The sequence below is a fragment of the Stenella coeruleoalba genome, assembly GCF_951394435.1.
Source record: "Stenella coeruleoalba genome assembly, contig: scaffold_144, whole genome shotgun sequence".
NCBI lineage: Eukaryota > Metazoa > Chordata > Mammalia > Artiodactyla > Delphinidae > Stenella > Stenella coeruleoalba.
In genome coordinates, this window is record NW_027645893.1 from 591,703 (window position 1) to 619,676 (window position 27,974).

General features: G+C 43.7%; 1 long non-coding RNA gene across 2 annotated transcripts in view; it reads right to left on the reverse strand.

Moving 5' to 3' along the window:
- Positions 1–27,974, reverse strand: part of LOC307181486 — a 523,016-nt gene that overhangs the window by 265,655 nt on the left and 229,387 nt on the right. The window lies entirely within an intron of this gene.

Sequence of the window (27,974 nt, forward strand, 5' to 3'; positions counted from 1 at the left end):
AGAAAAAGAAACATCATAAGATATCAGTAATACACGGAATGTAAACTTGGCTACACAGGAACTGAATTACAGAACAGAACAGGGTCTCAAATTTAGAAAACCAACTTATGCTTGCTTAAGGGGAAAGGTGAGTTGGGGTGCTGCATAAAACCAGAGATTGAAATGAGCACAGATAAAGTTCCTTAAGCCAAATATGGAATAGACAAGAGCTACTCCTTGCTCAACGAAATGGACTCAACACCCCATATTAAACGCCTAAGAATGTACCTGACTAGTAAGTATCTTAAAACCTATGGATTGCTATGTCTCCGAAAGAGAATCAAGCATGTGTACAGGGGCATAAACGCAGCAGTGATAGGATTGGAGAGGTTCTGTGAGCAAATGAAGAACCTTTGAAGTCATATTGCATGGTACCCATTCCACAGGTTTCACCTACCCAGGTTTAAGGTATTCTTCCTTCAGCTAAAACATGCATGTGGAACCTAGAGTATGATCAACCATGTGATCGGGAGACGTGTTCAAATATGTCTCAGTTTTCCTGCCCTGGTACTCGGGTGCAACATTCCAGACGCTTTACTAACACTCTCCCCACTTGGAGAGTCAGCGCCTTTAACCTCCTGTTTGGCACAGTTTGCAATTTCTGCGGAAGATGAACAGGAATAGCGAGAACCAATGAGAGACTAGCTGGAGGTGTCTGGACGGGCAAATTTAACTCTCATTTCCCACCAGGAAGAGGAAATAACCAGAGGCTCAGCGTGCCGTGTCGGAACCAGATTAGGGCCTAAGCCATCCTGCGGTGTTGCGGCCAGGTCACAAGAAAGCGAGTTGAAGAAAGGAGCTCAGGGGCACTGTAATTCACAAACCTGCAGAGTTATAAATGACAGCTATCGTCCAAAAATAGACTGAAGTAAGGCTGCCAAGAGGACTTGAAAGCGGGGCAGAATTGCAGGAAACCGATTTCAGGAGGTAGACTGGAATTGCATTGAAAGCATAGGAAAAGAGGCAGAACGTCCACAATGATGCACTTGGCCAAAAAGGGCGTATGCGTTTTTTCCTGAATATATTCAGGAAAAAACGCATACGCCCTTTTTGGCCAACCAAGCAAGCTTGCAAAGGAAATCTGCACTACAATGAAGTCTCACTTCCCCCCGGTCAAAAGGGCCATCTGAAAAAAGTGTAAAATCCAGAAAGGCAGGACAGGCCATGGAGAACTGGGAGCCTTGTTATGCTGATGGGCGGGATGTAAATTGCCAAGAACCACTTGGGAGAAGTGTATGGTGTTTCCTGAAACAACTAAAAAACAAAGCAACAGAATCTAGGGCACTTCCACTTATGGTCCTATAGCTTAGGGAAATTAAAATGAAAAAGACACAGCCACCCCAAAGTTTAGAACGGCTCTGTTTACAAGATCCTCGTTTACAGTACAAGTTCAACATCGCAGAAAGTGAAAAATGGATAAAGAAGTTGTGGTATTTACTTACAAAGCAATATCACTCAGCAATGAAATCTGTGTCATCAGGCCATTAGCAGCACAATGAGTGGATTCAGGTATGATGATTCTAACTGAAATAAGTCACACAGAAAAAGAAACATCATAAGATATCACTAATACACGGAATGTAAACTTGGCTACACAGGAACTGCATTCCAAAACAGAACAGGGTCTCAAATTTAGAAAACCAACTTATGCTTGCTTAAGGGGAAAGGTGAGTTGGGGTGCTGCATAAAACCAGAGATTGAAATGAGCACAGATAAAGTTCCTTAAGCCAAATATGGAATAGACAAGAGCTACTCCTTGCTCAACGAAATGGACTCAAAACCCCATATTAAACGCCTAAGAATGTACCTGACTAGTAAGTATCTTAAAACCTATGGATTGCTATGTCTCCAAAAGAGAATCAAGCATGTGTACAGGGGCATAAACGCAGCAGTAATAGGATTGGAGAGGTTCGGTGAGCAAATGAAGACCCTTTGAAGTCATATTGCATGGTACCCATTACACGGGTCTCAACTCTCCAGGTTTAAGGTATTCTTCCTTCAGCTAAAACATGCATGTGGAACCCAGAGTATGATCAACCATGTGAACGGGAGACGTGTTCAAATATGTCTCAGTTTTCCTCCGCTGGTACTCGGGTGCAACATTCCAGACGCTTTACTAACACTCTCCCCACTTGGAGAGTCAGCGCCTTTAACCTCTTGTTTGGCCCAGTTTTCTATTTCTTGGAAGATGAACAGGAATAGCGAGAACCAATGAGAGGCTAGCTGGAGGTGTCTGGACGGGCAAATTTAACTCTCATTTCCCACCAGGAAGAGGAATTAACCAAAGGCTCAGCATGCCGGGCCGGAACCAGATTAGGGCCTGAAGCCATCCTGCGGTGTTGCGGCCAGGTCACAAGAAAGCGAGTTGAAGAAAGGAGCTCAGGGGCACTGTAATTCACAAACCTGCAGAGTTATAAATGACAGCTATCGTCCAAAAATAGACTGAAGTAAGGCTGCCAAGAGGACTTGAAAGCGGGGCAGAATTGCAGGAAACCGATTTCAGGAGGTAGACTGGAATTGCATTGAAAGCATAGGAAAAGAGGCAGAACGTCCACAATGATGCACTTGGCCAAAAAGGGCGTATGCGTTTTTTCCTGAATATATTCAGGAAAAAACGCATACGCCGTTTTTGGCAAACGAAGCAAGCTTGCAAAGGAAATCTGCACTACAATGAAGTCTCACTTCCCCCCGGTCAAAAGGGCCATCTGAAAAAAGTGTAAAATCCAGAAAGGCAACAGGCCATTGAGAACTGGGAGCCTTGTTATGCTGATGGGCGGGATGTAAATTGCCAACAGACACTCAGGAGAAGTGTATGGTGTTTCCTGAAACATCTAAAAAACAAAGCAACAGAACCTAGGGCACTTCCACTTATGGTCCTATAGCTTAGGGAAATTAAAATCAAAAAGACACAGCCACCCCAAAGTTTGGGACGCCACCGTTTACAGGAACCTCGTTTACCGTACAAGTTCAACATCGCAGAAAGTGAAAAATGGATAAAGAAGTTGTGGTATTTACTTACAAAGCAATATCACTCAGCAATGAAATCTGTGTCATCAGGCCCTTAGCAGCACAATGAGTGGATTCAGGTATGATGATTCTAACTGAAATAAGTCACACAGAAAAAGAAACATCATAAGATATCAGTAATACACGGAATGTAAACTTGGCTACACAGGAACTGAATTACAGAACAGAACAGGGTCTCAAATTTAGAAAACCAACTTATGCTTGCTTAAGGGGAAAGGTGAGTTGGGGTGCTGCATAAAACCAGAGATTGAAATGAGCACAGATAAAGTTCCTTAAGCCAAATATGGAATAGACAAGAGCTACACCTTGCTCAACGAAATGGACTCAACACCGCATATTAAATGCCTAAGAATGTACCTGACTAGTAAGTATCTTAAAACCTATGGATTGCTATGTCTCCGAAAGAGAATCAAGCATGTGTACAGGGGCATAAACGCAGCAGTGATAGGATTGGAGAGGTTCGGTGAGCAAATGAAGACCCTTTGAAATCATATTGCATGGTACCCATTCCACGGGTTTCAACTACCCAGGTTTAAGGTATTCTTCCTTCAGCTAAACCATGCATGTGGAACCTAGAGTATGATCAACCATGTGATCGGGAGATGTGTTCAAATATGTCTCAGTTTTCGTACCCTGGTACTCGGGTGCAGCATTCCAGACACTTTACTAACACTCTCCCCACTTGGAGAGTCAGTCCCTTTAACCTCCTGTTTGGCCCAGTTTGCAATTTCTGTGGAAGATGAACAAGAATAGCGAGAACCAATGAGAGCCTAGCTGGAGGTGTCTGGATGGGCAAATTTCACTCTCATTTCCCACCAGGAAGAGGAATTAACCAAAGGTTCAGCGTGCCGTGCCAGAACCAGATTAGGGCCTGAAGACATCCTGCGGTGTTGCGGCCAGGTCACAAGAAAGCGAGTTAAAGAAAGGAGTTCAGGAGCACTGTAATTCACAAAACTGCAGAGTTATAAATGACAGCTATCGTCCAAAAATAGACTGAAGTAAGGCTGCCAAGAGGACTTGAAAGTGGGGCAGAATTGCAGGAAACCGATTTCAGGAGGTAGACTGGAATTGCATTGAAAGCATAGGAAAAGAGGCAGAACGTCCACAATGATGCACTTGGCCAAAAAGGGCGTATGCGGTTTTTCCTGAATATATTCAGGAAAAAACGCATACGCCCTTTTTGGCCAACCAAGCAAGCTTGCAAAGGAAATCTGCACTACAATGAAGTCTCACTTCCCCCCGGTCAAAAGGGCCATCTGAAAAAAGTGTAAAATCCAGAAAGGCAGGACAGGCCATGGAGAACTGGGAGCCTTGTTATGCTGAAGGACGGGATGTAAATTGCCAACAAACACTAGGGAGAAGTGTATGGTGTTTCCTGCAACATCTAAAAAACAAAGCAACAGAACCTAGGGCACTTCCACTTATGGTCCTATAGCTTAGGGAAATTGAAATCAGAAAGACACAGCCACCCCAAAGTATGGGACACCTCCGTTTACAAGAACCTCGTTTACCGTACAAGTTCAATATCACAGAAAGTGAAAAATGGATAAAGAACTTGTGGTGCTTACGTACAATGCAGTATCACTCAGCAATGAAATCTATGTCATCAGGCCCGTTGCAGCTTCATGAGTGGATTCAGGTATGATGATTCTAACTGAAATAAGTCACACAGAAAAAGAAACATCATAAGATATCACTAATACACGGAATGTAAACTTGGCTACACAGGAACTGCATTCCAAAACAGAACAGGGTCTCAAATTTAGAAAACCAACTTATGCTTGCTTAAGGGGAAAGGTGAGTTGGGGTGCTGCATAAAACCAGAGATTGAAATGAGCACAGATAAAGTTCCTTAAGTCAAATATGGAATAGACAAGAGCTACTCCTTGCTCAACGAAATGGACTCAACACCGCATATTAAACGCCTAAGAATGTACCTGACTAGTAAGTATCTTAAAACCTATGGATTGCTATGTCTCCGAAAGAGAATCTAGCATGTGTACAGGGGCATAAACGCAGCAGTGATAGGATTGGAGAGGTTCGGTGAGCAAATGAAGACCCTTTGAAGTCATATTGCATGGTACCCATTCCACGGGCTTCAACTACCCAGGTTTAAGGTATTCTTCCTTCAGCTAAAACATGCATGTGGAACCTAGAGTATGATCAACCATGTGATCGGGAGACGTGTTCAAATATGTCTCAGTTTTCGTACCCTGGTACTCGGGTGCAACATTCCAGACGCTTTACTAACACTCTACCGACTTGGAGAGTCAGTCCCTTTAACCTCCTGTTTGGCCCAGTTTGCAATTTCTGTGGAAGATGAACAGGAATAGCGAGAACCAATGAGAGGCTAGCTGGAGGTGTCTGTACGGGCAAATTTAACTCTCATTTCCCACCAGGAAGAGGAATTAACCAAAGGCTCAGCATGCCGGGCCGGAACCACATTAGGGCCTGAAGCCATCCTGCGGTGTTGCGGCCAGGTCACAAGAAAGCGAGTTGAAGAAAGGAGCTCAGGGGCACTGTAACTCACAAACCTGCAGAGTTATAAATGACAGCTATCATCCAAAAATAGACTGAAGTAAGGATGCCAAGAAGACTTGAAAGCGGGGAAGAATTGCAGGAAACCGATTTCAGGAGGTAGACTGGAATTGCATTGAAAGCATAGGAAAAGAGGCAGAACGTCCACAATGATGCACTTGGCCAAAAAGGGCGTATGCGTTTTTTCCTGAATATATTCAGGAAAAAACGCATACGCCGTTTTTGGCCAACCAAGCAAGCTTGCAAAGGAAATCTGCACTACAATGAAGTCTCACTTCCCCCCGGTCAAAAGGGCCATCTGAAAAAAGTGTAAAATCCAGAAAGGCAGGACAGGCCATGGAGAACTGGGAGCCTTGTTATGCTGATGGGCGGGATGTAAATTGCCAAGAACCACTTGGGAGAAGTGTATGGTGTTTCCTGAAACAACTAAAAAACAAAGCAACAGAACCTAGGGCACTTCCACTTATGGTCCTATAGCTTAGGGAAATTAAAATGAAAAAGACACAGCCACCCCAAAGTTTAGAACGGCTCTGTTTACAAGATCTTCGTTTACAGTACAAGTTCAACATCGCAGAAAGTGAAAAATGGATAAAGAAGTTGTGGTATTTACTTACAAAGCAATATCACTCAGCAATGAAATCTGTGTCATCAGGCCCTTAGCAGCACAATGAGTGGATTCAGGTATGATGATTCTAACTGAAATAAGTCACACAGAAAAAGAAACATCATAAGATATCAGTAATACACGGAATGTAAACTTGGCTACACAGGAACTGAATTACAGAACAGAACAGGGTCTCAAATTTAGAAAACCAACTTATGCTTGCTTAAGGGGAAAGGTGAGTTGGGGTGCTGCATAAAACCAGAGATTGAAATGAGCACAGATAAAGTTCCTTAAGCCAAATATGGAATAGACAAGAGCTACTCCTTGCTCAACGAAATGGACTCAAAACCCCATATTAAACGCCTAAGAATGTACCTGACTAGTAAGTATCTTAAAACCTATGGATTGCTATGTCTCCAAAAGAGAATCAAGCATGTGTACAGGGGCATAAACGCAGCAGTAATAGGATTGGAGAGGTTCGGTGAGCAAATGAAGACCCTTTGAAGTCATATTGCATGGTACCCATTACACGGGTCTCAACTCTCCAGGTTTAAGGTATTCTTCCTTCAGCTAAAACATGCATGTGGAACCCAGAGTATGATCAACCATGTGAACGGGAGACGTGTTCAAATATGTCTCAGTTTTCCTCCCCTGGTACTCGGGTGCAACATTCCAGACGCTTTACTAACACTCTCCCCACTTGGAGAGTCAGCGCCTTTAACCTCTTGTTTGGCCCAGTTTTCTATTTCTTGGAAGATGAACAGGAATAGCGAGAACCAATGAGAGGCTAGCTGGAGGTGTCTGGACGGGCAAATTTAACTCTCATTTCCCACCAGGAAGAGGAATTAACCAAAGGCTCAGCATGCCGGGCCGGAACCAGATTAGGGCCTGAAGCCATCCTGCAGTGTTGCGGCCAGGTCACAAGAAAGCGAGTTGAAGAAAGGAGCTCAGGGGCACTGTAATTCACAAACCTGCAGAGTTATAAATGACAGCTATCGTCCAAAAATAGACTGAAGTAAGGCTGCCAAGAGGACTTGAAAGCGGGGCAGAATTGCAGGAAACCGATTTCAGGAGGTAGACTGGAATTGCATTGAAAGCATAGGAAAAGAGGCAGAACGTCCACAATGATGCACTTGGCCAAAAAGGGCGTATGCGTTTTTTCCTGAATATATTCAGGAAAAAACGCATACGCCGTTTTTGGCAAACGAAGCAAGCTTGCAAAGGAAATCTGCACTACAATGAAGTCTCACTTCCCCCCGGTCAAAAGGGCCATCTGAAAAAAGTGTAAAATCCAGAAAGGCAACAGGCCATTGAGAACTGGGAGCCTTGTTATGCTGATGGGCGGGATGTAAATTGCCAACAGACACTCAGGAGAAGTGTATGGTGTTTCCTGAAACATCTAAAAAACAAAGCAACAGAACCTAGGGCACTTCCACTTATGGTCCTATAGCTTAGGGAAATTAAAATCAAAAAGACACAGCCACCCCAAAGTTTGGGACGCCACCGTTTACAGGAACCTCGTTTACCGTACAAGTTCAACATCGCAGAAAGTGAAAAATGGATAAAGAAGTTGTGGTATTTACTTACAAAGCAATATCACTCAGCAATGAAATCTGTGTCATCAGGCCCTTAGCAGCACAATGAGTGGATTCAGGTATGATGATTCTAACTGAAATAAGTCACACAGAAAAAGAAACATCATAAGATATCAGTAATACACGGAATGTAAACTTGGCTACACAGGAACTGAATTACAGAACAGAACAGGGTCTCAAATTTAGAAAACCAACTTATGCTTGCTTAAGGGGAAAGGTGAGTTGGGGTGCTGCATAAAACCAGAGATTGAAATGAGCACAGATAAAGTTCCTTAAGCCAAATATGGAATAGACAAGAGCTACACCTTGCTCAACGAAATGGACTCAACACCGCATATTAAATGCCTAAGAATGTACCTGACTAGTAAGTATCTTAAAACCTATGGATTGCTATGTCTCCGAAAGAGAATCAAGCATGTGTACAGGGGCATAAACGCAGCAGTGATAGGATTGGAGAGGTTCGGTGAGCAAATGAAGACCCTTTGAAATCATATTGCATGGTACCCATTCCACGGGTTTCAACTACCCAGGTTTAAGGTATTCTTCCTTCAGCTAAACCATGCATGTGGAACCTAGAGTATGATCAACCATGTGATCGGGAGATGTGTTCAAATATGTCTCAGTTTTCGTACCCTGGTACTCGGGTGCAACATTCCAGACACTTTACTAACACTCTCCCCACTTGGAGAGTCAGTCCCTTTAACCTCCTGTTTGGCCCAGTTTGCAATTTCTGTGGAAGATGAACAAGAATAGCGAGAACCAATGAGAGACTAGCTGGAGGTGTCTGGATGGGCAAATTTCACTCTCATTTCCCACCAGGAAGAGGAATTAACCAAAGGTTCAGCGTGCCGTGCCAGAACCAGATTAGGGCCTGAAGACATCCTGCGGTGTTGCGGCCAGGTCACAAGAAAGCGAGTTAAAGAAAGGAGCTCAGGAGCACTGTAATTCACAAACCTGCAGAGTTATAAATGACAGCTATCGTCCAAAAATAGACTGAAGTAAGGCTGCCAAGAGGACTTGAAAGTGGGGCAGAATTGCAGGAAACCGATTTCAGGAGGTAGACTGGAATTGCATTGAAAGCATAGGAAAAGAGGCAGAACGTCCACAATGATGCACTTGGCCAAAAAGGGCGTATGCGGTTTTTCCTGAATATATTCAGGAAAAAACGCATACGCCCTTTTTGGTCAACCAAGCAAGCTTGCAAAGGAAATCTGCACTACAATGAAGTCTCACTTCCCCCCGGTCAAAAGGGCCATCTGAAAAAAGTGTAAAATCCAGAAAGGCAGGACAGGCCATGGAGAACTGGGAGCCTTGTTATGCTGAAGGGCGGGATGTAAATTGCCAACAAACACTAGGGAGAAGTGTATGGTGTTTCCTGAAACATCTAAAAAACAAAGCAACAGAGCCTAGGGCACTTCCACTTATGGTCCTATAGATTAGGGAATTTAAAATCAAAAAGACACAGCCACCCCAAAGTTTTGAACGGCTCTGTTTACAAGAACCTCGTTTACAGTACAAGTTCAACATCGCAGAAAGTGAAAAATGAATAAAAAAGTTGTGGTATTTACTTACAAAGCAATATCACTCAGCAATGAAATCTGTGTCATCAGGCCCTTAGCAGCACAATGAGTGGATTCAGGTATGATGATTCTAACTGAAATAAGTCACACAGAAAAAGAAACATCATAAGATATCAGTAATACACGGAATGTAAACTTGGCTACACAGGAACTGAATTACAGAACAGAACAGGGTCTCAAATTTAGAAAACCAACTTATGCTTGCTTAAGGGGAAAGGTGAGTTGGGGTGCTGCATAAAACCAGAGATTGAAATGAGCACAGATAAAGTTCCTTAAGCCAAATATGGAATAGACAAGAGCTGCTCCTTGCTCAACGAAATGGACTCAACACCGCATATTAAATGCCTAAGAATGTACCTGACTAGTAAGTATCTTAAAACCTATGGATTGCTATGTCTCCGAAAGAGAATCAAGCATGTGTACAGGGGCATAAACGCAGCAGTGATAGGATTGGAGAGGTTCGGTGAGCAAATGAAGACCCTTTGAAGTCATATTGCATGGTACCCATTCCACGGGTTTCAAATACCCAGGTTTAAGGTATTCTTCCTTCAGCTAAAAGATGCATGTGGAACCCAAGTATGATCAACCATGTGAACGGGAGACGTGTTCAAATATGTCTCAGTTTTCCTCCCCTGGTACTCGGGTGCAACATTCCAGACGCTTTACTAACACTCTCCCCACTTGGAGAGTCAGCGCCTTTAACCTCTTGTTTGGCCCAGTTTTCTATTTCTTGGAAGATGAACAGGAATAGCGAGAACCAATGAGAGACTCGCTGGAGGTGTCTGGACGGGCAAATTTAACTCTCATTTCCCACTAGGAAGAGGAAATAACCAAAGGCTCAGCATGCCGTGCCGGAACCAGATTAGGGCCTGAAGCCATCCTGCGGTGTTGCGGCCAGGTCACAAGAAAACGAGTTGAAGAAAGGAGCTCAGGGGCACTGTAATTCACAAACCTGCAGAGTTATAAATGACAGCTATCGTCCAAAAATAGACTGAAGTAAGGCTGCCAAGAGGACTTGAAAGCGCGGCAGAATTGCAGGAAACCGATTTCAGGAGGTAGACTGGAATTGCATTGAAAGCATAGGAAAAGAGGCAGAACGTCCACAATGATGCACTTGGCCAAAAAGGGCGTATGCGTTTTTTCCTGAATATATTCAGGAAAAAACGCATACGCCCTTTTTGGCCAACCAAGCAAGCTTGCAAAGGAAATCTGCACTACAATGAAGTCTCACTTCCCCCCGGTCAAAAGGGCCATCTGAAAAAAGTGTAAAATCCAGAAAGGCAGGACAGGCCATGGAGAACTGGGAGCCTTGTTATGCTGATGGGCGGGATGTAAATTGCCAACAACCACTCGGGAGAAGTGTATGGTGTTTCCTGCAACATCTAAAAAACAAAGCAACAGAACCTAGGGCACTTCCACTTATGGTCCTATAGCTTAGGGAAATTAAAATCAAAAAGACACAGCCACCCCAAAGTTTGGAACAGCTCTGTTTACAAGAACCTCGTTTACAGTACAAGTTCAACATCGCAGAAAGTGAAAAATGGATAAAGAAGTTGTGGTATTTACTTACAAAGCAATATCACTCAGCAATGAAATCTGTGTCATCAGGCCCTTAGCAGCACAATGAGTGGATTCAGGTATGATGATTCTAACTGAAATAAGTCACACAGAAAAAGAAACATCATAAGATATCAGTAATACACGGAATGTAAACTTGGCAAAACAGGAACTGAATTACAGAACAGAACAGTGTCTCAAATTTAGAAAACCAACTTATGCTTGCTTAAGGGTAAAGGTGGGTTGGGGTGCTGCATAAAACCAGAGATTGAAATGAGCACAGATAAAGTTCCTTAAGCCAAATATGGAATAGACAAGAGCTACTCCTTGCTCAACGAAATGGACTCAACACCGCATATTAAACGCCTAAGAATGTACCTGACTAGTAAGTATCTTAAAACCTATGGATTGCTATGTCTCCAAAAGAGAATCAAGCATGTGTACAGGGGCATAAACGCAGCAGTGATAGGATTGGAGAGGTTCTGTGAGCAAATGAAGACCCTTTGAAGTCATATTGCATGGTACCCATTCCACGGGTTTCAACTACCCAGGTTTAAGGTATTCTTCCTTCAGCTAAAACATGCATGTGGAACCTAGAGTATGATCAACCATGTGATCGGGAGACGTGTTCAAATATGTCTCAGTTTTCGTACCCTGGTACTCGGGTGCAACATTCCAGACACTTTACTAACACTCTCCCCACTTGGAAAGTCAGCGCCTTTAACCTCCTGTTTGGCCCAGTTTGCAATTTCTGCGGAAGATGAACAGGAATAGCGAGAACCAATGAGAGGCTAGCTGGAGGTGTCTGGACGGGCAAATTTAACTCTCATTTCCCACCAAGAAGAGGAAATAACCAAAGGCTCAGCGTGCCGTGCCAGAACCAGATTAGGGCCTGAAGCCATCCTGCAGTGTAGCGGCCAGGTCACAAGAAAGCGAGTTGAAGAAAGGAGCTCAGGGGCACTGCAATTCACAAACCAGCAGAGTTATAAATGACAGCTATCGTCCAAAAATAGACTGAAGTAAGGCTGCCAAGAGGACTTGAAAGCGGGGCAGAATTGCATGAAACCGATTGGCACAATGATGCCATCATGCGGTGTTGCGGCCAGCTCAAAAGAAAGCGAGTTGAAGAAAGGAGCTCAGGGGCACTGTAATTCACAAACCTGCAGAGTTATAAATGACAGCTATCGTCCAAAAATATACTGAAGTAAGGCTGCCAAGAGGACTTGAAAGCGGAGCAGAATTGCAGGAAACCGATTTCAGGAGGTAGACTGGAATTGCATTGAAAGCATAGGAAAAGAGGCAGAACGTCCACAATGATGCACTTGGCCAAAAAGGACGTATGCGTTTTTTCCTGAATATATTCAGGAAAAAACGCATACGCCCTTTTCGGTCAACCAAGCAAGCTTGCAAATGAAATCTGCACTACAATGAAGTCTCACTTCCCCCCGGTCAAAAGGGCCATCTGAAAAAAGTGTAAAATCCAGAAAGGCAACAGGCCATTGAGAACTGGGAGCCTTGTTATGCTGATGGGCGGGATGTAAATTGCCAACAGACACTTGGGAGAAGTGTATGGTGTTTCCTGAAACATCTAAAAAACAGAGCAACAGAGCCTAGGGCACTTCCACTTATGGACCTATAGCTCAGGGAAATTAAAATCAAAAAGACACAGCCACCCCAAAGTTTGGAACGGCTCTGTTTACAAGAACCTGTTTTACAGTACAAGTTCAACATTGCAGAAAGTGAAAAATGGATAAAGAAGTTGTGGTATTCACTTACAAAGCAATATCACTCAGCAATGAAATCTATGTCATCAGGCCCTTAGCAGCACAATGAGTGGATTCAGGTATGATGATTCTAACTGAAATAAGTCACACAGAAAAAGAAACATCATAAGATATCAGTAATACACGGAATGGAAACTTGGCTACACAGGAACTGAATTACAGAACAGAACAGGGTCTCAAATTTAGAAAACCAACTTATGCTTGCTTAAGGGTAAAGGTGAGTTGGGGTGCTGCATAAAACCAGAGATTGAAATGAGCACAGATAAAGTTCCTTAAGCCAAATATGGACTAGACTAGAGCTACTCCTTGCTCAACGAAATGGACTCAACACCGCATATTAAACGCCTAAGTATGTACCTGACTAGTAAGTATCTTAAAACCTATGGATTGCTATGTCTCCGAAGGAGAATCAAGCATGTGTACAGGGACATAAACGCAGCAGTGATAGGATTGGAGAGGTTCGGTGAGCAAATGAAGACCCTTTGAAGTCATATTGCATGGTACCCATTCCACGGGTTTCAACTACCTCGGTTTAAGGTATTCTTCCTTCAGCTAAAACATGCATGTGGAACCTAGAGTATGATCAACCATGTGATTGGGAGACGTGTTCAAATATGTCTCAGTTTTCGTACCCTGGTACTCGGGTGCAACATTCCAGACGCTTTACTAACACTCTGCCGACTTGGAGAGTCAGTCCCTTTAACCTCCTGTTTGGCCCAGTTTGCAATTTCTGCGGAAGATGAACAGGAATAGCGAGAACCAATGAGAGGCTAGCTGGAGGTGTCTGGACGGGCAAATTTAACTCTCATTTCCTACCAGGAAGAGGAATTAACCAAAGGGTCAGCGTGCCATGCCAGAATCAGATTAGGGCCTGAAGCCATCCTGCGGTGTTGCGGCCAGGTCACAAGAAAGCGAGTTGAAGAAAGGAGCTCAGGGGCACTGTAATTCACAAACCTGCAGAGTTATAAATGACAGCTATCGTCCAAAAATAGACTGAAGTAAGGCTGCCAAGAGGACTTGAAAGCGGGGCAGAATTGCAGGAAACCGATTTCAGGAGGTAGACTGGAATTGCATTGAAAGCATAGGAAAAGAGGCAGAACGTCCACAATGATGCACTTGGCCAAAAAGGGCGTATGCGTTTTTTCCTGAATATATTCAGGAAAAAACGCATACGCCCTTTTTGGCCAACCAAGCAAGCTTGCAAAGGAAATCTGCACTACAATGAAGTCTCACTTCCCCCCGGTCAAAAGGGCCATCTGAAAAAAGTGTAAAATCCAGAAAGGCAGGACAGGCCATGGAGAACTGGGAGCCTTGTGATGCTGATGGGCGGGATGTAAATTGCCAACAGACACTCGGGAGAAGTGTATGGTGTTTCGTGAAACATCTAAAAAACAAAGCAACAGAACCTAGGGCACTTCCACTTATGGTCCTATAGCTTAGGGAAATTAAAATCAAAAAGACACAGCCACCCCAAAGTTTGGAACAGCTCTGTTTACAAGAACCTCGTTTACAGTACAAGTTCAACATCGCAGAAAGTGAAAAATGGATAAAGAAGTTGTGGTATTTACTTACAAAGCAATATCACTCAGCAATGAAATCTGTGTCATCAGGCCCTTAGCAGCACAATGAGTGGATTCAGGTATGATGATTCTAACTGAAATAAGTCACACAGAAAAAGAAACATCATAAGATATCAGTAATACACGGAATGTAAACTTGGCTACACAGGAACTGAATTACAGAACAGAACAGTGTCTCAAATTTAGAAAACCAACTTATGCTTGCTTAAGGGGAAAGGTAAGTTGGGGTGCTGCATAAAACCAGAGATTGAAATGAGCACAGATAAAGTTCCTTAAGCCAAATATGGAATAGACAAGAGCTACTCCTTGCTCAACGAAATGGACTCAACACCCCATATTAAACGCCTAAGAATGTACCTGACTAGTAAGTATCTTAAAACCTATGGATTGCTATGTCTCTGAAAGAGAATCAAGCATGTGTACAGGGGCATAAACGCAGCAGTGATATGATTGGAGAGGTTCGGTGAGCATATGAAGACCCTTTGAAGTCATATTGCATGGTACCCATTACACGGGTCTCAACTCTCCAGGTTTAAGGTATTCTTCCTTCAGCTAAAACATGCATGTGGAAACCAGAGTATGATCAACCATGTGAACGGGAGACGTATTCAAATATGTCTGTTTTCCTCCCCTGGTACTCGGGTGCAACATTCCAGACGCTTTACTAACACTCTCCCGACTTGGAGAGTCAGTCCCTTTAACCTCCTGTTTGGCCCAGTTTGCAATTTCTGCGGAAGATGAACAGGAATAGCGAGAACCAATGAGAGGCTAGCTGGAGGTGTCTGGACGGGCAAATTTAACTCTCATTTCCCACCAGGAAGAGGAATTAACCAAAGGCTCAGCATGCCGTGCCGGAACCAGATTAGGGCCTGAAGCCATCCTGCGGTGTTGCGGCCAGGTCACAAGAAAGCGAGTTGAAGAAAGGAGCTCAGGGGCACTGTAATTCACAAACCTGCAGAGTTATAAATGACAGCTATCGTCCAAAAATAGACTGAAGTAAGGCTGCCAAGAGGACTTGAAAGCGGGGCAGAATTGCAGGAAACCGATTTCAGGAGGTAGACTGGAATTGCATTGAAAGCATAGGAAAAGAGGCAGAACGTCCACAATGATGCACTTGGCCAAAAAGGGCGTATGCGGTTTTTCCTGAATATATTCAGGAAAAAACGCATACGCCGTTTTTGGCAAACGAAGCAAGCTTGCAAAGGAAATCTGCACTACAATGAAGTCTCACTTCCCCCCGGTCAAAAGGGCCATCTGAAAAAAGTGTAAAATCCAGAAAGGCAACAGGCCATTGAGAACTGGGAGCCTTGTTATGCTGATGGGCGGGATGTAAATTGCCAACAGACACTCAGAAGAAGTGTATGGTGTTTCCTGAAACATCTAAAAAACAAAGCAACAGAACCTAGGGCACTTCCACTTATGGTCCTATAGCTTAGGGAAATTAAAATCAAAAAGACACAGCCACCCCAAAGTTTGGGACGCCTCCGTTTACAAGAACCTCGTTTACCGTACAAGTTCAACATCGCAGAAAGTGAAAAATGGATAAAGAAGTTGTGGTATTTACTTACAAAGCAATATCACTCAGCAATGAAATCTGTGTCATCAGGCCCTTAGCAGCACAATGAGTGGATTCAGGTATGATGATTCTAACTGAAATAAGTCACACAGAAAAAGAAACATCATAAGATATCAGTAATACACGGAATGTAAACTTGGCTACACAGGAACTGAATTACAGAACAGAACAGGGTCTCAAATTTAGAAAACCAACTTATGCTTGCTTAAGGGGAAAGGTGAGTTGGGGTGCTGCATAAAACCAGAGATTGAAATGAGCACAGATAAAGTTCCTTAAGCCAAATATGGAATAGACAAGAGCTACTCCTTGCTCAACGAAATGGACTCAACACCGCATATTAAACGCCTAAGAATGTACCTGACTAGTAAGTATCTTAAAACCTATGGATTGCTATGTCTCCGAAAGACAATCAAGCATGTGTACAGGGACATAAACGCAGCAGTGATAGGATTGGAGAGGTTCGGTGAGCAAATGAAGACCCTTTGAAGTCATATTGCATGGTACCCATTCCACGGGTTTCAAATACACAGGTTTAAGGTATTCTTCCTTCAGCTAAAAGATGCATGTGGAACCCAAGTATGATCAACCATGTGAACGGGAGACGTGTTCAAATATGTCTCAGTTTTCGTACCCTGGTACTCGGGTGCAACATTCCAGACGCTTTACTAACACTCTCCCCACTTGGAGAGTCAGCGCCTTTAACCTCTTGTTTGGCCCAGTTTGCTATTTCTTGGAAGATGAACAGGAATAGCGAGAACCAATGAGAGACTCGCTGGAGGTGTCTGGACGGGCAAATTTAACTCTCATTTCCCACCAGGAAGAGGAAATAACCAAAGGCTCAGCGTGCCGTGCCGGAACCAGATTAGGGCCTGAAGCCATCCTGCGGTGTTGCGGCCAGGTCACAAGAAAGCGAGTTGAAGAAAGGAGCTCAGGGGCACTGTAATTCACAAACCTGCAGAGTTATAAATGACAGCTATCGTCCAAAAATAGACTGAAGTAAGGCTGCCAAGAGGACTTGAAAGCGGGGCAGAATTGCAGGAAACCGATTTCAGGAGGTAGACTGGAATTGCATTGAAAGCATAGGAAAAGAGGCAGAACGTCCACAATGATGCACTTGGCCAAAAAGGGCGTATGCGTTTTTTCCTGAATATATTCAGGAAAAAACGCATACGCACTTTTTGGCCAACCAAGCAAGCTTCCAAAGGAAATCTGCACTACAATGAAGTCTCACTTCCCCCCGGTCAAAAGGGCCATCTGAAAAAAGTGTAAAATCCAGAAAGGCAGGACAGGCCATGGAGAACTGGGAGCCTTGTTATGCTGATGGGCGGGATGTAAATTGCCAACAACCACTCGGGAGAAGTGTATGGTGTTTCCTGCAACATCTAAAAAACAAAGCAACAGAACCTAGGGCACTTCCACTTATGGTCCTATAGCTTAGGGAAATTAAAATCAAAAAGACACAGCCACCCCAAAGTTTGGAACAGCTCTGTTTACAAGAACCTCGTTTACAGTACAAGTTCAACATCGCAGAAAGTGAAAAATGGATAAAGAAGTTGTGGTATTTACTTACAAAGCAATATCACTCAGCAATGAAATCTGTGTCATCAGGCCCTTAGCAGCACAATGAGTGGATTCAGGTATGATGATTCTAACTGAAATAAGTCACACAGAAAAAGAAACATCATAAGATATCAGTAATACACGGAATGGAAACTTGGCTACACAGGAACTGAATTACAGAACAGAACAGGGTCTCAAATTTAGAAAACCAACTTATGCTTGCTTAAGGGTAAAGGTGAGTTGGGGTGCTGCATAAAACCAGAGATTGAAATGAGCACAGATAAAGTTCCTTAAGCCAAATATGGAATAGACAAGAGCTACTCCTTGCTCAACGAAATGGACTCAACACCGCATATTAAACGCCTAAGAATGTACCTGACTAGTAAGTATCTTAAAACCTATGGATTGCTATGTCTCCGAAGGAGAATCAAGCATGTGTACAGGGACATAAACGCAGCAGTGATAGGATTGGAGAGGTTCGGTGAGCAAATGAAGACCCTTTGAAGTCATATTGCATGGTACCCATTCCACGGGTTTCAACTACCTAGGTTTAAGGTATTCTTCCTTCAGCTAAAACATGCATGTGGAACCTAGAGTATGATCAACCATGTGATTGGGAGACGTGTTCAAATATGTCTCAGTTTTCGTACCCTGGTACTCGGGTGCAACATTCCAGACGCTTTACTAACACTCTGCCGACTTGGAGAGTCAGTCCCTTTAACCTCCTGTTTGGCCCAGTTTGCAATTTCTGCGGAAGATGAACAGGAATAGCGAGAACCAATGAGAGGCTAGCTGGAGGTGTCTGGACGGGCAAATTTAACTCTCATTTCCTACCAGGAAGAGGAATTAACCAAAGGCTCAGCGTGCCATGCCAGAATCAGATTAGGGCCTGAAGCCATCCTGCGGTGTTGCGGCCAGGTCACAAGAAAGCGAGTTGAAGAAAGGAGCTCAGGGGCACTGTAATTCACAAACCTGCAGAGTTATAAATGACAGCTATCGTCCAAAAATAGACTGAAGTAAGGCTGCCAAGAGGACTTGAAAGCGGGGCAGAATTGCAGGAAACCGATTTCAGGAGGTAGACTGGAATTGCATTGAAAGCATAGGAAAAGAGGCAGAACGTCCACAATGATGCACTTGGCCAAAAAGGGCGTATGCGTTTTTTCCTGAATATATTCAGGAAAAAACTCATACGCCCTTTTTGGCCAACCAAGCAAGCTTGCAAAGGAAATCTGCACTACAATGAAGTCTCACTTCCCCCCGGTCAAAAGGGCCATCTGAAAAAAGTGTAAAATCCAGAAAGGCAGGACAGGCCATGGAGAACTGGGAGCCTTGTGATGCTGATGGGCGGGATGTAAATTGCCAACAGACACTCGGGAGAAGTGTATGGTGTTTCGTGAAACATCTAAAAAACAAAGCAACAGAGCCTAGGGCACTGCCACTTATGGTCCTATAGCTTAGGGAAATTAAAATCAAAAAGACACAGCCACCCCAAAGTTTGGGACGCCTCTGTTTACAAGAACCTCGTTTACAGTACAAGTTCAACATCGCAGAAAGTGAAAAATGGATAAAGAAGTTGTGGTATTTACTTACAAAGCAATATCACTCAGCAATGAAATCTGTGTCATCAGGCCCTTAGCAGCACAATGAGTGGATTCAGGTATGATGATTCTAACTGAAATAAGTCACACAGAAAAAGAAACATCATAAGATATCAGTAATACACGGAATGTAAACTTGGCTACACAGGAACTGAATTACAGAACAGAACAGGGTCTCAAATTTAGAAAACCAACTTATGCTTGCTTAAGGGTAAAGGTGAGTTGGGGTGCTGCATAAAACCAGAGATTGAAATGAGCACAGATAAAGTTCCTTAAGCCAAATATGGAATAGACAAGAGCTACTCCTTGCTCAACGAAATGGACTCAACACCCCATATTAAACGCCTAAGAATGTACCTGACTAGTAAGTATCTTAAAACCTATGGATTGCTATGTCTCCGAAAGAGAATCAAGCATGTGTACAGGGGCATAAACGCAGCAGTGATAGGATTGGAGAGGTTCGGTGAGCAAATGAAGACCCTTTGAAGTCATATTGCATGGTACCCATTTCACGGCTTTCAACTACCCAGGTTTAAGGTATTCTTCCTTCAGCTAAAACATGCATGTGGAACCTAGAGTATGATCAACCATGTGATCGGGAGACGTGTTCAAATATGTCTCAGTTTTCCTCCCCTGGTACTCGGGTGCAACATTCCAGACGCTTTACTAACACTCTCCCCACTTGGAGAGTCAGTCCCTTTAACCTCCTGTTTGGCCCAGTTTGCAATTTCTGCGGAAGATGAACAGGAATAGCGAGAACAAATGAGAGGCTAGCTGGAGGTGTCTGGACGGGCAAATTTAACTCTCATTACCCACCAGGAAGAGGAATTAACCAAAGGCTCAGCATGCGGGGCCGGAACCAGATTAGGGCCTGAAGCCATCCTGCGGTGTTGCGGCCAGGTCACAAGAAAGCGAGTTGAAGAAAGGAGCTCAGGGGCACTGTAATTCACAAACCTGCAGAGTTATAAATGACAGCTATCGTCCAAAAATAGACTGAAGTAAGGCTGCCAAGAGGACTTGAAAGCGGGGCAGAATTGCAGGAAACCGATTTCAGGAGGTAGACTGGAATTGCATTGAAAGCATAGGAAAAGAGGCAGAACGTCCACAATGATGCACTTGGCCAAAAAGGGCGTATGTCTTTTTTCCTGAATATATTCAGGAAAAAACGCATACGCCCTTTTTGGCCAACCAAGCAAGCTTGCAAAGGAAATCTGCACTACAATGAAGTCTCACTTCCCCCCGGTCAAAAGGGCCATCTGAATAACGTGTAAAATCCAGAAAGGCAGGACAGGCCATGGAGAACTGGGAGCCTTGTGATGCTGATGGGCGGGATGTAAATTGCCAACAGACACTCGGGAGAAGTGTATGGTGTTTCCTGAAACATCTAAAAAACAAAACAACAGAGCCTAGGGCACTGCCACTTATGGTCCTATAGCTTAGGGAAATTAAAATCAAAAAGACACAGCCACCCCAAAGTTTGGGACGGCTCTGTTTACAAGAACCTCGTTTACAGTACAAGTTCAACATTGCAGAAAGTGAAAAATGGATAAAGAAGTTGTGGTATTTACTTACAAAGCAATATCACTCAGCAATGAAATCTATGTCATCATGCCCTTAGCAGCACAATGAGTGGATTCAGGTATGATGATTCTAACTGAAATAAGTCACACAGAAAAAGAAACATCATAAGATATCACTAATACACGGAATATAAACTTGGCTACACAGGAACTGCATTCCAAAACAGAACAGGGTCTCAAATTTAGAAAACCAACTTATGCTTGCTTAAGGGGAAAGGTGAGTTGGGGTGCTGCATAAAACCAGAGATTGAAATGAGCACAGATAAAGTTCCTTAAGCCAAATATGGAATAGACAAGTGCTACTCCTTGCTCAACGAAATGGACTCAACACCCCATATTAAACGCCAAAGAATGTACCTGACTAGTAAGTATCTTAAAACCTATGGATTGCTATGTCTCCGAAAGAGAATCAAGCATGTGTACAGGGGCATAAACGCAGCAATGATAGGATTGGAGAGGTTCGGTGAGCAAATGAAGACCCTTTGAAGTCATATTGCATGGTACCCATTACACGGGTCTCAACTCTCCAGGTTTAAGGTATTCTTCCTTCAGCTAAAACATGCATGTGGAACCCAGAGTATGATCAACCGTGTGAACGGGAGACGTGTTCAAATATGTCTCAGTTTTCCTCCCCTGGTGCTCGGGTGCAACATTCCAGACGCTTTACTAACACTCTCCCCACTTGGAGAGTCAGCACCTTTAACCTCCTGTTTGGCCCCGTTTGCAATTTCTGCGGAAGATGAACAGGAATAGGGAGAACCAATGAGAGACTAGCTGGAGGTGTCTGGACGGGCAAATTTAACTCTCATTTCCCACCAGAAAGAGGAAATAACCAAAGGCTCAGCATGCCGTGCCGGAACCAGATTAGGGCCTGAAGACATCCAGCGGTGTTGCAGCCAGCTCACAAGAAAACGAGTTGAAGAAAGGAGCTCAGGGGCACTGTAACTCACAAACCTGCAGAGTTATAAATGACAGCTATCGTCCAAAAATAGACTGAAGTAAGGCTGCCAAGAGGACTTGAAAGCGGGGCAGAATTGCAGGAAACCGATTTCAGGAGGTAGACTGGAATTGCATTGAAAGCATAGGAAAAGAGGCAGAACGTCCACAATGATGCACTTGGCCAAAAAGGGCGTATGCGTTTTTTCCTGAATATATTCAGGAAAAAACGCATACGCCCTTTTTGGCCAACCAAGCAAACTTGCAAAGGAAATCTGCACTACAATGAAGTCTCACTTCTCCCCGGTTTAAAGGGGCATCTGAAAAAAGTGTAAAATCCAGAAAGGCAGGACAGGCCATGGAGAACTGGGAGCCTTGTTATGCTGATGGGCGGGATGTAAATTGCCAACAGACACTCAGGAGAGTGTATGGTGTTTCCTGAAACATCTAAGAAACAAAGCAACAGAGCCTAGGGCACTTCCACTTATGGTCCTATAGCTTAGGGAAATTAAAATCAAAAAGACACAGCCACCCCAAAGTTTGGGACGCCTCCGTTTACAAGAACCTCGTTTACCGTACAAGTTCAATATCACAGAAAGTGAAAAATGGATAAAGAACTTGTGGTACGTACGTACAATGCAGTATCACTCAGCAATGAAATCTATGTCATCAGGCCCGTAGCAGCATAATGAGTGGATTCAGGTACGATGATTCTAACTGAAATAAGTCACACAGAAAAAGAAACATCATAAGATATCAGTAATACACGGAATGTAAACTTGGCTACACAGGAACTGCATTCCAAAACAGAACAGGGTCTCAAATTTAGAAAACCAACTTATGCTTGCTTAAGGGGAAAGGTGAGTTGGGGTGCTGCATAAAACCAGAGATTGAAATGAGCACAGATAAAGTTCCTTAAGCCAAATATGGAATAGACAAGAGCTACTCCTTGCTCAACGAAATGGACTCAACACCCCATATTAAACGCCAAAGAATGTACCTGACTAGTAAGTATCTTAAAACCTATGGATTGTTATGTCTCCGAAAGAGAATCAAGCATGTGTACAGGGGCATAAACGCAGCAGTGATAGGATTGGAGAGGTTCGGTGAGCAAATGAAGACCCTTTGAAGTCATATTGCATGGTACCCATTACACGGGTCTCAACTCTCCAGGTTTAAGGTATTCTTCCTTCAGCTAAAACATGCATGTGGAACCCAGAGTATGATCAACCGTGTGAACGGGAGACGTGTTCAAATATGTCTCAGTTTTCCTCCCCTGGTACTCGGGTGCAACATTCCAGACGCTTTACTAACACTCTCCCCACTTGGAGAGTCAGCACCTTTAACCTCCTGTTTGGCCCCGTTTGCAATTTCTGCGGAAGATGAACAGGAATAGCGAGAACCAATGAGAGACTAGCTGGAGGTGTCTGGATGGGCAAATTTAACTCTCATTTCCCACCAGGAAGAGGAATTAACCAAAGGCTCAGCGTGCCGTGCCAGAACCAGATTAGGGCCTGAAGCCATCCTGCGGTGTTGCGGCCAGCTCACAAGAAAGCGAGTTGAAGAAAGGAGCTCAGGGGCACTGTATTTCACAAACCTGCAGAGTTATAAATGACAGCTATCGTCCAAAAATAGACAGAAGTAAGGCTGCCAAGAGGAATTGAAAGCGGGGCAGCATTGCAGGAAACCGATTTCAGGAGGTAGACTGGAATTGCATTGAAAGCATAGGAAAAGAGGCAGAACGTCCACAATGATGCACTTGGCGAAAAAGGGCGTATGCGTTTTTTCCTGAATATATTCAGGAAAAAACGCATACGCACTTTTTGGGCAACCAAGCAAGCTTGCAAAGGAAATCTGCACTACAATGAAGTCTCACTTCCCCCCGGTCAAAAGGGCCATCTGAAAAAAGTGTAAAATCCAGAAAGACAGGACAGGCCTTGGAGAACTGGGAGCCTTGTTATGCTGATGGGCGGGATGTAAATTGCCAACAACCACTCTGGAGAAGTGTATGGTGTTTCCTGAAACATTTAAAAAACAAAGCAACAGAGCCTAGGGCACTTTCACTTATGGTCCTATAGCTTAGGGAATTTAAAATCAAAAAGACACAGCCACCCCAAAGTTAGGAACGGCTCTGTTTACAAGAACCTCGTTTACAGTACAAGTTCAACATCGCAGAAAATGAAAAATGGATAAAGAAGTTGTGGTATTTACTTACAAAGCAATATCACTCAGCAATGAAATCTGTGTCATCAGGCCCTCAGCAGCACAATGAGTGGATTCAGGTATGATGATTCTAACTGAAATAAGTCACACAGAAAAAGAAACATCATAAGATATCAGTAATACACGGAATGTAAACTTGGCTACACAGGAACTGAATTACAGAACAGAACAGGGTCTCAAATTTAGAAAACCAACTTATGCTTGCTTAAGGGGAAAGGTGAGTTGGAGTGCTGCATAAAACCAGAGATTGAAATGAGCACAGATAAAGTTCCTTAAGCCAAATATGGAATAGACAAGAGCTACTCCTTGCTCAACGAAATGGACTCAACACCACATATTAAACGCCTAAGAATGTACCTGACTAGTAAGTATCTTAAAACCTATGGATTGCTATGTCTCCGAAAGAGAATCAAGCATGTGTACAGGGGCATAAACGCAGCAGTGATAGGATTGGAGAGGTTCGGTGAGCAAATGAAGACCCTTTGAAGTCATATTGCATGGTACCCATTCCACGGGTTTCAACTACCCAGGTTTTAGGTATTCTTCCTTCAGCTAAAACATGCATGTGGAACCCAGAGTATGATCAACCATGTGATCGGGAGACGTGTTCAAATATGTCTCAGTTTTCGTACCCTGGTACTCGGGTGCAACATTCCAGACGCTTTACTAACACTCTCCCGACTTGGAGAGTCAATCCCTTTAACCTCCTGTTTGGCCCAGTTTGCAATTTCTGCGGAAGATGAACAGGAATAGCGAGAACCAATGAGAGACTAGCTGGAGGTGTCTGGACGGGCAAATTTAACTCTCATTTCCCACCAGGAAGAGGAATTAACCAAAGGCTCAGCATGCCGGGCCGGAACCAGATTAGGGCCTGAAGCCATGCTGCGGTGTTGCGGCCAGCTCACAAGAAAGCGAGTTGAAGAAAGGAGCTCGGGGCACTGTAATTCACAAACCTGCAGAGTTATAAATGACAGCTATCGTCCAAAAATAGACTGAAGTAAGGCTGGCAAGAGGACTTGAAAGCAGGGCAGAATTGCAGGAAACCGATTTCAGGAGGTAGACTGGAATTGCATTGAAAGCATAGGAAAAGAGGCAGAACGTCCACAATGATGCACTTGGCCAAAAAGGGCGTATGCGTTTTTTCCTGAATATATTCAGGAAAAAACGCATACGCCCTTTTTGGCCAACCAAGCAAGCTTGCAAAGGAAATCTGCACTACAATGAAGTCTCACTTCCCCCCGGTCAAAAGGGCCATCTGAAAAAAGTGTAAAATCCAGAAAGGCAGGACAGGCCATGGAGAACTGGGAGCCTTGTTATGCTGATGGGTGGGATGTAAATTGCCAACAGACACTTGGTAGAAGTGTATGGTGTTTCCTGAAACATCTAAAAAACAAAGCAACAGAACCTAGGGCACTTTCACTTATGGTCCTATAGCTTAGGGAAATTAAAATAAAAAAGACACAGCCACCCCAAAGTTTGGGACGGCTCTGTTTACAAGAACCTCGTTTACAGTACAAGTTCAACATCGCAGAAAATGAAAAATGGATAAAGAAGCTGTGGAATTTACTTACAAAGCAATATCACTCAGCAATGAAATCTATGTCATCAGGCCCTTAGAAGCACAATGAGTGGATTCAGGTATGATGATTCTAACTGAAATAAGTCACACAGAAAAAGAAACATCATAAGATATCAGTAATACACGGAATGGAAACTTGGCTACACAGGGACTGAATTACTGAACAGAACAGGGTCTCAAATTTAGAAAACCAACTTATTCTAGCTTAAGGGTAAAGGTGAGTTGGGGTGCTGCATAAAACCAGAGATTGAAATGAGCACAGATAAAGTTCCTTAAGCCAAATATGGAATAGACAAGAGCTACTCCTTGCTCAATGAAATGGACACAACACCCCATATTAAACGCCTAAGAATGTACCTGACTAGTAAGTATCGTAAAACCTATGGATTGCTATGTCTCCGAAAGAGAATCAAGCATGTGTACAGGGGCATAAACGCAGCAGTGATAGGATTGGAGAGGTTCGGTGAGCAAATGAAGACCCTTTGAAGTCATATTGCATGGTACCCATTCCACGGGTTTCAACTACCCAGGTTTAAGGTATTCTTCCTTCTGCTAAAACATGCATGTGGAACCTAGAGTATGATCAACCATGTGATCGGGAGACGTGTTCAAATATGTCTCAGTTTTCGTACCCTGGTACTCGGGTGCAACATTCCAGATGCTTTAATAACACTCTCCCCACTTGGAGAGTCAGCGCCTTTAACCTCCTGTTTGGCCCAGTTTGTAATTTTTGCGGAAGATGAACAGGAATAGCGAGAACCAATGAGAGACTAGCTGGAGGTGTCTGGACTGGCAAATTTAACTCTCATTTCCCACCAGGAAGAGGAAATAACCAAAGGTTCAGCGTGCCGTGCCAGACCCAGATTAGGGCCTGAAGCAATCCTGCAGTGTTGCGGCCAGGTCACAAGAAAGCGAGTTGAAGAAAGGAGCTCAGGGGCACTGTAATTCACAAACCTGCAGAGTTATAAATGACAGCTATCGTCCAAAAATAGACTGAAGTAAGGCTGCCAAGAGGACTTGAAAGCGGGGCAGAATTACAGGAAACCGATTTCAGGAGGTAGACTGGAATTGCATTGAAAGCATAGGAAAAGAGGCAGAACGTCCACAATGATGCACTTGGCCAAAAAGGGCGTATGCGTTTTTTCCTGAATATATTCAGGAAAAAACGCATAGGCCCTTTTTGGCCAACCAAGCAAGCTTGCAAAGGAAATCTGCACTACAATGAAGTCTCACTTCCCCCGGTCAAAAGGGCCATCTGAAGAAAGTGTAAAATCCAGAAAGGCAGGACAGGCCATGGAGAACTGGGAGCCTTGTTATGCTGATGGGCGGGATGTAAATTGCCAACAACCACTCGGGAGCAGTGTATGGTGTTTCCTGAAACATCTAAAAAACAAAGCAACAGAACCTAGGGCACTTCCACTTATGGTCCTATAGCTTAGGGAAATTAAAATCAAAAAGACACAGCCACCCCAAAGTTTGGAACGGCTCTGTTTACAAGAACCTCGTTTACAGTACAAGTTCAACATCGCAGAAAGTGAAAAATGGATAAAGAAGTTGTGGTATTTACTTACAAAGCAATATCACTCAGCAATGAAATCTGTGTCATCAGGCCCTTAGCAGCACAATGAGTGGATTCAGGTATGATGATTCTAACTGAAATAAGTCACACAGAAAAAGAAACATCATAAGATATCAGTAATACACGGAATGTAAACTTCCTACACAGGTACAGAATTACAGAACAGAACAGGGTCTCAAATTTAGAAAACCAACTTATTCTTGCTTAAGGGTAAAGGTGAGTTGGGGTGCTGCATAAAACCAGAGATTGAAATGAGCACAGATAAAGTTCCTTTAGCCAAATATGGAATAGACAAGAGCTACTCCTTGCTCAACGAAATGGACTCAACACCCAATATTAAACGCCTAAGAATGTACCTGACTAGTAAGTATCTTAAAACCTATGGATTGCTATGTCTCCGAAAGAGAATCAAGCATGTGTACAGGGGCATAAACGCAGCAGTGATAGGATTGGAGAGGTTTGGTGAGCAAATGAAGACCCTTTGAAGTCATATTGCATGGTACCCATTCCACGGGTTTCAACTACCCAGGTTTAAGGTATTCTTCCTTCAGCTAAAACATGCATGTGGAACCTAGAGTATGATCAGCCATGTGATCGGGAGACGTGTTTAAATATGTCTCAGTTTTCCTCCCCTGGTACTCGGCTGCAACATTCCAGACGCTTTACTAACACTCACCCCACTTGGAGAGTCAATCCCTTTAACCTCCTGTTTGGCCCAGTTTGCAATTTCTGCGGAAGATGAACAGGAATAGCGAGAACCAATGAGGCTAGTTGGAGGTGTCTGGACGGGCAAATTTAACTCTCATTTCCCACCAGGAAGAGGAATTAACCAAAGGCTCAGCGTGCCGTGCCGGAACCAGATTAGGGCTTGAAGCCATCCTGCGGTGTTGCGGCCAGCTCAAAAGAAAGCGAGTTGAAGAAAGGAGCTCAGGGGCACTGGAATTCACAAACCTGCAGAGTTATAAATGACAGCTATCGTCCAAAAATAGACTGAAGTTAGGCTGCCAAGAGGACTTGAAAGCGGGGCAGAATTGCAGGA